Genomic DNA, 11,239 nt, shown 5'->3' with positions numbered 1-11,239 from the left:
TTTATTCCAGACTTTGTTTAAAATAGAATGATTATGTAAGATTAGTTACAACTCCAGTGTGAGTTAGGTTTTGTTTTCAGATTTGTTTTGTTTGAAGTAAACATACAGGCACAGCCCTGTTTTTGCAACCTCCTCCCAGGGTCATGACTGGTTTTTACTCCTAAGAAGATCACAGAGAAGACCCGCACACGTGTACAGCCAAGGCGTTTTGTCACATTTGGTGTAGAATGCGGGCAGCACCTTATGAAACCCAGACTGGCTGAGTGAATTTTTTTATCAAAAAAACAAAAAACTACAGGCTGTAATAGCCCAACAGGAAGTGACCAGGGTGCAGCAGGTGGCTCACCAGGATGCTATGCGGATGCATCAGGAAGCACTGCAGGTCCAGCATGATACAAATAAAATGTTTAGAGAAGAGCAGGAAAAGGTGACTAAAGAGCTGAAAGAGAGTGTTGAAGCACTTGCAACCAGGATTGGGCCACAGGGGGCTGCAACCCATTCCACTCCCCGCACCAATCACTTTCTGCAGAAAATGACAAAACAGGACGATGTTGAGGCCTTCCTTATGACCTTTGAGAGGACAGCAGAGAGAGAGGGATGGCCAAAAGAATCCTGGGCAGGGCTTGTGGCACCTTATCTGGCAGGGGATGCATAGAAAGCATACTTTGATCTGGAGCTGAAGGACGCCCAGGACTATGATAAATTGAAAGCGGAGTTAATGACCCGATTGGGCGTGACCACCGCAGTGAGGGCACATCGGTTTCAGCAGTGGGCCTACCAACCAGGACAACCACCCCGAACGCAGATGTTTGATCTGATCCATCTGGCCTGGAAATGGCTACAGCCAGAGGTCCATTCATCAGCTGAGGTGGTGGAGGCCATAGTCCTTGACCACTACCAACGCTGTTTGCCAAGGGGGTTCGTCGCTGGGTTGGCCAGAATGAGGTGCTGTCCGCTGACACCTTGGCGGCCATTGTAGAGCAGTTCTATACAGCCGGAGCAGCAGAGCATGTACCGGAGGTTAAAAACTCGTTCCCCTGGCCATGGCGAACCAGCGGACCGGGTAAGATGGTACTCTGGGAAACATGACGCGCTGGGAGATGGAAGAAAAGAGCAAGACTGGGTGGGGCAAAGGTGGGGCCTAAAGCCGAGACTAAGGGTTATAGGGGGTCACCATCACAACCAATTGTCTGCTACAATTGTGACAAAGTAGGACATATTGCGGCCCACTGCCCAGGTAGAGAGGAACCAATGCAATGTAATGTGTGTGATATGGGGAAAGAGAAACCGGTATTTTATGCCTGCCCTGTTGGGACGGATGTTTTCATAGGCGGAGTACCTAATCCAAAACACATGTGTACAGTGATAGTCGATGGGAAAGAAGTGGCTGCACTACTCGACTCTGGCAGTATGGTTACACTGGTCACAGAAAAATTGGTAGCGACCAATAAGCTGGATAGACATCAGGAGCTCAGTATCACATACACACATGGTGACACACGCCCCTATCCCACAGCCCTTGTAAACATACAGACAGAGGCCGGGAAACTAGATTACGAAGTCGGTGTGGTACCCAACATGCCATATGATGTGATACTGGGACGATATTTTCCTAATTTTGGAAAACTAGGTAGAAAACAGAGTAAATTGGAAATGCACACTGAAAACTGTAAGCCAGAAGTTACCTCGATCCCACAACTAGAGCTAAAAGTAGACCTGGTTCCAGTCGAGTCAACAGTGAAGGTTTTGGATAGGGAAAATGAAACTGAAAACATAGGGGTGGAATGTAGTGACGTAGATGACCCTATGGAGGGTGAGGAACCCAGCACTAGCAGGGTGGGTGAGAATCCATTCATAGAGACCCCTGAAGCTGACAATGTAGAAGTGTCAGTGTTAGAGGGACTCCCCACTGATTATGGCAGCGCACAGGTGCGAGATCTCACTCTACACTATGCTAAAGAAAATGTGAAGGTAGTAATTGGGACCCCTATGACTACTACAGACCCGCCAACAGCTTATCCTTATTTTATGGTAAAAAATGACCTATTGTACCGTGTAAATAAGATAGGGGTGGACATATTGGAGCAATTGCTAGTTCCCACCCCATTCAGACGAACAGTTCTCAATCTGGCACATGGGCATATCCTGGGGGGACATCTGGGGATGGACAAAACCAAGGATAGACTCCTGAGGAGGTTTTACTGGCCAGGCGTACATGCAGACGTGACAGAACATTGTAGCTCATGTCCTGAATGTCAACTACATGCTCCTAAACCAGCCTTCAGAAGCCCAATGGTCCCTTTGCCCATCATAGAGACCCCCTTTGCTAGGATAGCTATGGATGTGGTGGGACCTCTCCCGAAATCAGCCAGAGGGCATCAGTATATACTGGTTATTTTGGATTATGCCACCAGGTACCCAGAAGCCATTCCACTGCGGACCATGGCTTCAAAAGGTATTGCAAAAGAGCTAATGTTGATCTGTAGTAGGGTGGGGATAACGAGGGAGATATTAACAGATCAGGGCACACCCTTTATGTCTAAGTTGAGAACATCAGTCTACCACCCACAAACAGATGGGTTGGTTGAGAGATTTAATAGGACCCTGAAGTCCATGCTAAGAAAGGTAATCAATAAGGATGGGACAAATTGGGACTTCATGCTGTCCTACTTGATGTCTGCCATTAGGGAAGTCCCACAGGCTTCCCTGGGCTTTTCGCTATTGGCAGATTCCCTTGACCCCGGGTGCCAAAGAAAAAACAGCCTTTGCAACCCCAGATGGTCTGTTTCACTACACAGTGATGCCCTTTGGCCTGCATGGTGCTCCTGCCACCTTTCAAAGGTTGATGGACCACATACTTAGACCACACAGGACGTATGCGGCAGCATATTTAGATGATGTGGTCATTCACAGTTCAGATTGGGAATCACATTTGTCTCAGCTCCAAGCGGTATTGGATTCAATACATGCAGCAGGCTTGACGGCTAATCCAACCAAATGCAATTTGGGGTTGGAAGAGGCCAAATACTTGGTGAATGGTATGGTGAAACCCCAAATATCCAAGGTTGAAGCCATAAACTCTTGGCCTAGGCCTGTCAATAAAAAGCAGGTTAGGGCATTTTTAGGGTTAACTGGGTATTACCGGAGGTTTATTCCCAACTATGCTACCTTAGCGGCCCCTCTGACTGATATGACTAAGGCTACAGAACCCAATATGGTTAGATGGGGTGATACAGCAGACCGGGCTTTCCGGAGCCTACAGGAGGCGCTCTGCCGCAACCCCGTTTTAATGGTACCTGACTTCCAGAAAGAATTTATAGTCCAGACGGATGCCTCTGAGGTGGGGATCGGAGCAGTTTTGTCCCAAAGAATGGATGATCACGAACACCCGGTGTTGTTCCTTAGCAGAAAGTTGGAATCCAATGAAATAAATTATTTGGTAGTTGATGTGGGCTTTGGACAGTCTTCGATACTATTTGTTGGGCAGGCACTTCACCCTGATCACTGACCATGCCCCCCTCACTTGGATGCATCGTTCGAAAGACAGGAATGCCCGTGTGATGAGGTGGTTTTTGAGTCTCCGACCTTTTCATTTCACCCTGGAGCACAGGCCAGAGAAGGCCATGGGGAATGTTGATGGGCTGTCCCGGGTGCATGCTTTTTTGCGGCTGTCGCTCGACCTATGGGGTCGCAGCTGGGGGGGAGGACATGGGACAAACCAAGGGGCAGGGTCATACATGGCAGATATGTCAGGCCAGGTCTGCTGCAAGGTCTGTACTCTAGGGTAGAAAACCGACCCTAGACAACTACACTCCCCAGAAACCCTCAGGCAGCCTAATGTGGTCACTTGGTGCTACTTCCTCAATTATTCACCGGGTATATAAGGCGGGCCTGAGAGAGAGAGAAGAGAGAGACAATAGGGTGAGTTATCTGGAAAACAGAGGTAGCTCATGAGGAGAAAGCCAAGACATATTTATTCCAGACTTTGTTTAAAATAGAATGATTATGTAAGATTAGTTACAACTCCAGTGTGAGTTAGGTTTTGTTAAGAAAGATAAAGTCAAGCTAGAAGGTCAGGCCAGAAGGTAGTTTGATTTCTGTTTGTTATTTACGATGAGAACCTTGGAGACAATGTCAAACGGTATGACCTACGTGCCTGTTCCCTAAAACCATGTGTAGACCTATGAACTCTGTTCTATAAAGATATATGTTCTGCTTAGTTAGCCTTTAAGATAACATAGTAATGACTTTCTAGCATGTATGAATGTATGTATATACATACATACATTCATACATGCTAGAAAGTCATTACTATGTTGTCTTATGGCCGTTCATCCAATCAGAAGATACATGTCCGGGTCCGATTTATGATCTGTCCTCCCGTGAAGAGGTGATGGATCCAAAGCAGATGTCCGTCTTTGATGTGCACTAGGAAGATGCGATCCCACGGTCGTCATTTACCTAATGTCAATCGCTCGTTAACAGAAACAATTCCTGCCTATCTGGAGAAACGATTAAGTCATAAACAAATTCTCAGCAGACATCTGTAGGCTATTTCGGCACTGTGTGATCTTTCATTACTGACAGGAGTTTCTAACAAATCGACCTTGTTGACCCTTTACTTGTCCTGCTAAATCGAATCTGCTCAGTCTGTATACAAAACTACTTCTAATGCTAGTATTAATATAAAACATTATATAATAATCACAACACACTTTCTTCAACTTCCTATACAGTCTTCAGTTGCTCAGAGATCTCTCTACCTCCTGCAGTCGGCTGCCATACGAATCGACGGTGCCCTGAAGAGTAGCAATAGACTCTCGCGTCTCAGATTGAAACGATTCAATGGAGCTCTGTATTTTGCTCACCGCTGCGACAAGAAAGGCCAGGTCTCCGCCACTCTCTGGTGAGGGATTGCCACCCCCTGTCAGGCCTGAATCTAACTCGGGTTGAGTTGCCTCTGTCGCTGGCCCCTTCTTGCTCTTTTGTTTAGACATGTTTTTAAAACAATAATACACTTATAATATACTGCAGCTTATTGCTTAAAATAAATAAAAGAAAATAACCTGTTTGCTGGAAAAAAAAATCTAAATATCGCAGGAGCTCTCTTCACACATCTACACCGAAACCATGCTCAACAGCGCCCCATCTAGTCTAGTACTTTAAACGTCAGGAATGAGAAGTCCCATCTGTCCCATCATTTCTGGCAATGACATTCAGTGCTTCTATGTTTTTATATTTTGCAGGATTGGAACATCACCAAACAAAAATTCCAGCAAAGAGGTTTGGTGATTTGCGGAGGGCAGGTCCGTATCTTGATTCCAGACAGCTGCGATGTGTAAGACTGCTCTCTGTGCTTAAGGCAGATGTGCACAACAGAGCATGTTGGCCACTCTGGGCCTCTGGACATCTGTGTGATGTCCTGACTGTCCTGATTCTCTCCTCCTCATCTGCAGGAGCCAGGATCCCTTACTCTGGAGATCCTAGTGGGGGACAAGCCAGCCTGAACACCTCCTTAGACATGGGTCAATTCTGTCCTAAAATTACACTCTTCAAGTTGAGTGATACCAGGATGTCCATCCCAGGTGACCTTCGAAGTTACAGTGCTTTTCCTGTGAGGGAATGCAAAAACTCAGGATGAGTCTCTTTTTTTAACATGTGTCACGCTGACAGATTCGGAGGAAACAGCTGTCACACAATCCTAGTCCTGGGAGGCTGTCTTGGGTTTCATCCATTCATTCTCAATCCCCACTTCATCTGGTAAGGGGCAGTGTTGTTTAGTTATGGGTTTTCGGATAGTTACACTAATAGTTAACGATTTTTGATCCTAGTTGTATTTAGTTATAGTTATTGGATTTAAGTTAGTTATCTCGTTCTTTCTTGGTTTCTTAATAATTTTTCCATCTTCTCGTTTCTGACCACTTTTTTAAACGCGTCTCCTCCTTCAGTTTTTCAGCCATCACGATAAACACTTTTTGTACAATATCTGAGAATGTATGCTATTGCTCCAGGTCCAGATCCTCTTGAGGCCCCCAAGGACCCTAACATTTTTTACATCTAATAACTGCTGATAGCTTACTTTTAGCACCATACTTACAATTTAACATTAATAGTAAACCATAGATTATCTTTCTGAATATATATCTATCCTTTGACCCTCTGAGAGCCAAGTACTGCATGCTGTTTATGTTAGAACTTGTTTTCAGATGTTGAACATCTCATTTCTCCTTCCAGCATGCATTTAAGAGTAATATGAATGGAACATAGATAGGAAAGTGTGTATGAAGCTTCCAAAAATGCTATCTAGCTTGCTATCGGAGCTAAGGATCATGGGATACTGCCAAAACATTTTTTTGACATTTGACATCCTATAACGCTTTACAGGTGGCAGATATAATGTTTGTCACTATAGAACACATATATGTAACCAGATGGGCTCTTTCCAAGCATGACCTTTGAAGAACCCAGTCTGGATGCATAGATGGTAAATTTATTTATTTAAAATGCCAGGCCTGAAAGGGGCCCAGCATGGAAGCACTCTACCTCAGCAGAGACTTATTGAACAGCACAAGTGGTCAGCCTTATATACATTGCAGGACATGTGGGTCTGTGGCCGGGGTCTGTCACTGGGGGTTTGCCAGAGTGTTATCTTGAGGTCAGATTTCTGACCCTTGTAATGTTCATGGTAGTCTTCCTTGGAAGAGGTGTGGGATTCAAAGAACAGATGTCTTCCTTTGATATACTAGGAAAGGTCCGATCCCACGGATCTTATTTAACAACTGTCAATCGTTCATTAACAAAAACAGTTATTGACAGGAATGTCTAGAGGGTATGCCCTGAACAACTTACAAAATGGTTGTTGCTACCATAATACATTTACTTTGCTTGGTCTGCATATTATTATTAATATAAAACAATACAGTTTATATAAAACATTAATAACGGCTCTTCAACCTTCAACTTCACCTCCTTTCAGGTCAAAGGTGATTTTTTGATTTTTGGCTTACAGCTTTCAAAAGTCATCACAGTCATCATACATGTCATAAAGTGCCAAATATGTTCTTCTGAATAAATGCTTGAACTTTGTCCCTTCCTTTAGGCTGATGATTGCTACAGAACTCAGATAGTAACTCATATGAGGTCTGTTCACAAATGTCCTCCACTGTGACCGTTGACCTCTACTTAAGATCAAAGTGAGAACTAACTCATAACTCCTTTCATAGTGCACTTAGGCTCATACTTACAATGGAACACATATAGGAACCCATGTATGTACCTGAAAATGCCCTTTCTGATGACCTTTGACCTTCCTGTCAGCTCAAATTCAAAGTCCTCTCATAAATCATTCCAGAAAAAAGCTATAAAGCTGCTTTGAAGCTACAATTATTTAAAAGGCATTTAACATGCTGAACTGCTTACATTCATTAGATACTATTTGAATTGGTCTTAAAACATCCTTTTTCTAATTTGTAGCAGTTCCTGTCCCCCTGTACATCTATTGAGGTTCTGCTCACAATTTCTTACCGGTGGCTTCACAAACACAGTTTAGTACTTGTCTCTGACTATCAAATTTTATATGAGGTAGAGAACTCCGAGACTAGTGCTAACCGAGGTCGGTGAAACTGAGTTTACATCTCTGGCCAGTGATCATCACACTATTTCTGCAAGTCCTGTAGTCTGAACTACATATGTAGCCTGCTTGTATCTGAAACGTTGTTGTACTTGAAATAACTCCACATTATAACACATATTTCACTCCCCACGTACTTCTTTGTACCGAGATTATTTTAAAAAGGATTGATCCACCAGCGGCTGGTGCTGTGAAGACAGTCCTCCCTCCACACTCTGATCTACAGTGCACCACCATTCAATATAGTATAGATATAGATATCCATTTTCATTTTATTTTGTAGATTAGACAGAGAAGGGAAAGAAATGTAATGATTGTATGTTGATGCTTTCATCTTCGCCAGAGAAGGACTGGTGCTTCTATTTCTAGTGCTTTCACAAAAGGCCCTCTCTTCCTGGCCTGCTCTGCTCAGGCCTGACCGATGCGTGACAGGACACTTTCGCTGGAGTTCGCTTCACGTCGGTTGTACATCTTGATCATGAGCTTCTGCTGCACCTTGATCTGCTCACGGTGCACCTCCTGCTCTGCATCCTTGTGAACCTGGTCGATTGTCTTAGGACCCTGGTCACCCCTCCTGGGCACCCAGTTATCCTGAAGAAGGGGAGAAAGAGTCAGTGACCATGGTAGAGAGAGAGAACGAGAGGCAGACAGGGATTGGGGGGCTGGGAAGCTGAAAGCAAGGAAGGTTTCTATTCTCCCAACACTCATGACTCTTCTCAGGTCCAAGACGTCCTGCAGCATGAAGCGGATTCGAGAGGAGGTCTTCCTGTCTTTGATGATCTGCTCCATCTGGCTGAAGTACTGGTCCATGCGGGGCTGGTGAAAAGGTCGATTAGAAAACTGTGCAGACAGCAGGTACAAAAGTAACTTTATACCACCAAGTGAAGCAGCATTCCTTCAAGAAGGCGTCTGCAGATGCTCAGAAACACTTATTCAGACCACTGTCAATAGGCCTCATCACGTTGCTGGATGTTTAGCCAGGGCTCAGTCTGGCACGACGGCCGGAACTGCCTTACCTTGGCGGTCTCCAAGTCCAGGTCTTTGCCGATAGTGGAGAGGAGTCGGCACAGGCACTCCAGGGACTCTTCGTGGTTCTTCAACAGCTTGACGATGCAATTGTGCATGGTGGTCTTTATCAGCATCTTCACCTTGAACAGCTCCCCAATGAACCTGATGTTGCCTAGTGAGCGCTGCTGGGCCTTGCACTTGGCCTCCTGCAGCTCGTCACGTAGACGCTGCCGCTCCTCACCCTGCGCACACACGGCACTTAATTACATACTATCATAACAGAGGCATGATTCTACAAGCATATTCAAGCACTGGAAATCAGTTTTGTATTTTCCAGACTTTTTCCAGACATCCAGACTAGCGTACAAACCCTGTTTATATTTAAAATAAATACTTGGGTTGTCAGTCGATTCAAATATTTGATTGGTTAATCAGTTAGTTAGTTGATTGATCGGCAGATTAATCAGGCACTGATTACAATAAGTGTTACAGTCTTTAAGTGGTTGTGCCACACAGTTATACTTTAATAAATACTAGGCATTGATAATACAGTAGAACAATGCTGAATGGGAAAGGAGAAAAATATATAAATGAATATTAAATAAAAAACACTAAATCATTATAATTAACACTATACAAGCGCAGGGCTGCTCAGTTTGACCGATTTAATGTGGGTTCCTCTGGGTTCCTGAATACTCTGTGCAGACCCGTTCTTTACTTTTACTAAATATATGTATCAAATATGCCTAAGAAGCGTTTTAGCTGTCACGATCTCTACCTCACCTACAGTCTACAGTCTTTCATGTGCTTGAAAAACACACGCATTGTATAGCATTACAGGTGTAGTCAGATTGAGTGATTAAACACTTGTTTCTTTAGTTTTGATTGTGCTGTGGATGCCTTCAGAAAACAAAGCGCTTTGATCTTATTTATACCAATCATTTGAATGTTTTATGTTGATATTTAAATGTAAATACTACTTATGCTAGTTTTATTTGATTGTTTGCCTTTCATTATACCACAGCATTTAAAGAGCTATCGGCTGTTGTAGGTGGTTCAAAAACTCTGTGATTCTACTGTTAACCGTATATCACTATTATGACATTTTTGTTTTTTAAATCAGCTCGATTAAATAGAAAAAATGTTGATCGTCAATTCAATTAGTTGATTCATAGACCCGATTAATTGATTAATCGAGGGCAGCCCTAAAAATACGTTCAAATGTTCCTACCACCAAGGATGCATCCAGCAACTTCTGCTTCTTCTCCAAGACCTCGTCTCCATCCTCCTCCGTCTCGAACTCCTTCTGGCAGTGGTTCAAAAGCAGAGAGCGGAAAGGCACCATCTCTCCCGGCTTGTCAACGGCTGGGACTTTGAGCTACAGAAAGGGGAGCAGGAACAACATAAACCCTAAGCAAGATGGAAACTTGAACTAGCTAAGCATGCTAAGCTAAGTGTGCTAGGCTGGCTTCCAGCTTTAATAGGTATCGGAGTGAAAACTCTTGATATGCGCATCACAAGACAGGCATCTGCTAGTCCATTCAAAACTGAACTCCCACAAATTACAATTCCAGAGCTAAACGAATCTGATCCATGTATTATTATTATTATTATTATTATTATTATTATTATTATTATTATTATTATTATTTATTTCCTAGCAGATGTCCTTGTCCAATATAAGAGCAATACAAAGTGCAATAATACAGAGCAGTTCAAGGCGTAATACATTTTACAAGTTCAAATTTACACAAATAGCATCTTCACAATCCTCTACCATTCCCTCCCTCCTTCTTTCGCTTCACTCTCCCTGTCACCCTCCTTCTCTCACCCTCAGAAGGCACTGGCACATATTGGCATATGAGGCGGAGAAGTTGGGTTCGGAGACGGCCTTCTCGAAGATGAGCTCCATGACACCCTGGAGTCGCTGCTCCGTGTCGATGGTCAGCTCGTTCACTTGACGCATCCACGGCTGGAACATCTGTGGGGTCAGCTTGTTCAGAATACCACTCACCCTGCGGAACAGCTCCTGTTGAAGGGGAAAGGGGGGAGGAGGGAAGGAAGGAAAAAGAGTTAGTTCTGCAAACCTCGGCCAAGTCCGTTTTTTTTTATTTGTTCTGGAGAGGTGGGTGCATGTGAGCGTACTCAGCCCCTCAGTTCATCTTCTCCATCAGTAGAGGTCAGTGGCCCAGACACCATGGCACTACAAATAGATCATCACTGGGGCTCCGATTTTACCCACAATCCCCTTTACTAGACTAGCAAATTATTATTCCCACCCCCCCAAACATGAACCGTGTCCTCTGCTCCTACATACCTGGGTCTTAATGACCTCGGGGTCATCACCCACTGTGGGAGCCTGCTTAATTGTAGGCTTCCAGGCCTTCTCGGCCTTGTTGAGCTGAATCTCATCCGTGAATGACACGTTGATGATTCGCGGCTCCTTCCTCTCACCCTGCCGGGAGCACCGGGGACCCTCTGCTGAGGGCTGGGGGGGAAAAAAGTGTAGGCCATATCCCCCCATGGGCTGTATGCCAAGGTTGGCAAGAGAGGGGGTAAGATCAGGGACAGAGTTCATCCCTGTCAGCTGACTGGGGTCCA

At 44.5% G+C, this 11,239-nt stretch overlaps 1 non-coding gene across 1 annotated transcript; it reads right to left on the bottom strand.

The window, feature by feature from the left end:
• Positions 1–10,787: 10,787 nt before the first annotated feature.
• LOC136739051 (small nucleolar RNA SNORD66) lies at positions 10,788–10,864 on the bottom strand. The gene has a single exon (XR_010812776.1). It is a non-coding gene; the product is annotated as a small nucleolar RNA SNORD66 (small nucleolar RNA).
• Between the last annotated feature and the right edge of the window lie 375 nt (positions 10,865–11,239).

The sequence above is a fragment of the Amia ocellicauda genome, unplaced genomic scaffold (assembly GCF_036373705.1).
Source record: "Amia ocellicauda isolate fAmiCal2 unplaced genomic scaffold, fAmiCal2.hap1 HAP1_SCAFFOLD_59, whole genome shotgun sequence".
Classification (NCBI taxonomy): Eukaryota; Metazoa; Chordata; class Actinopteri; order Amiiformes; family Amiidae; genus Amia; species Amia ocellicauda.
This window is presented reverse-complemented; position numbering and strand designations above follow the sequence as displayed.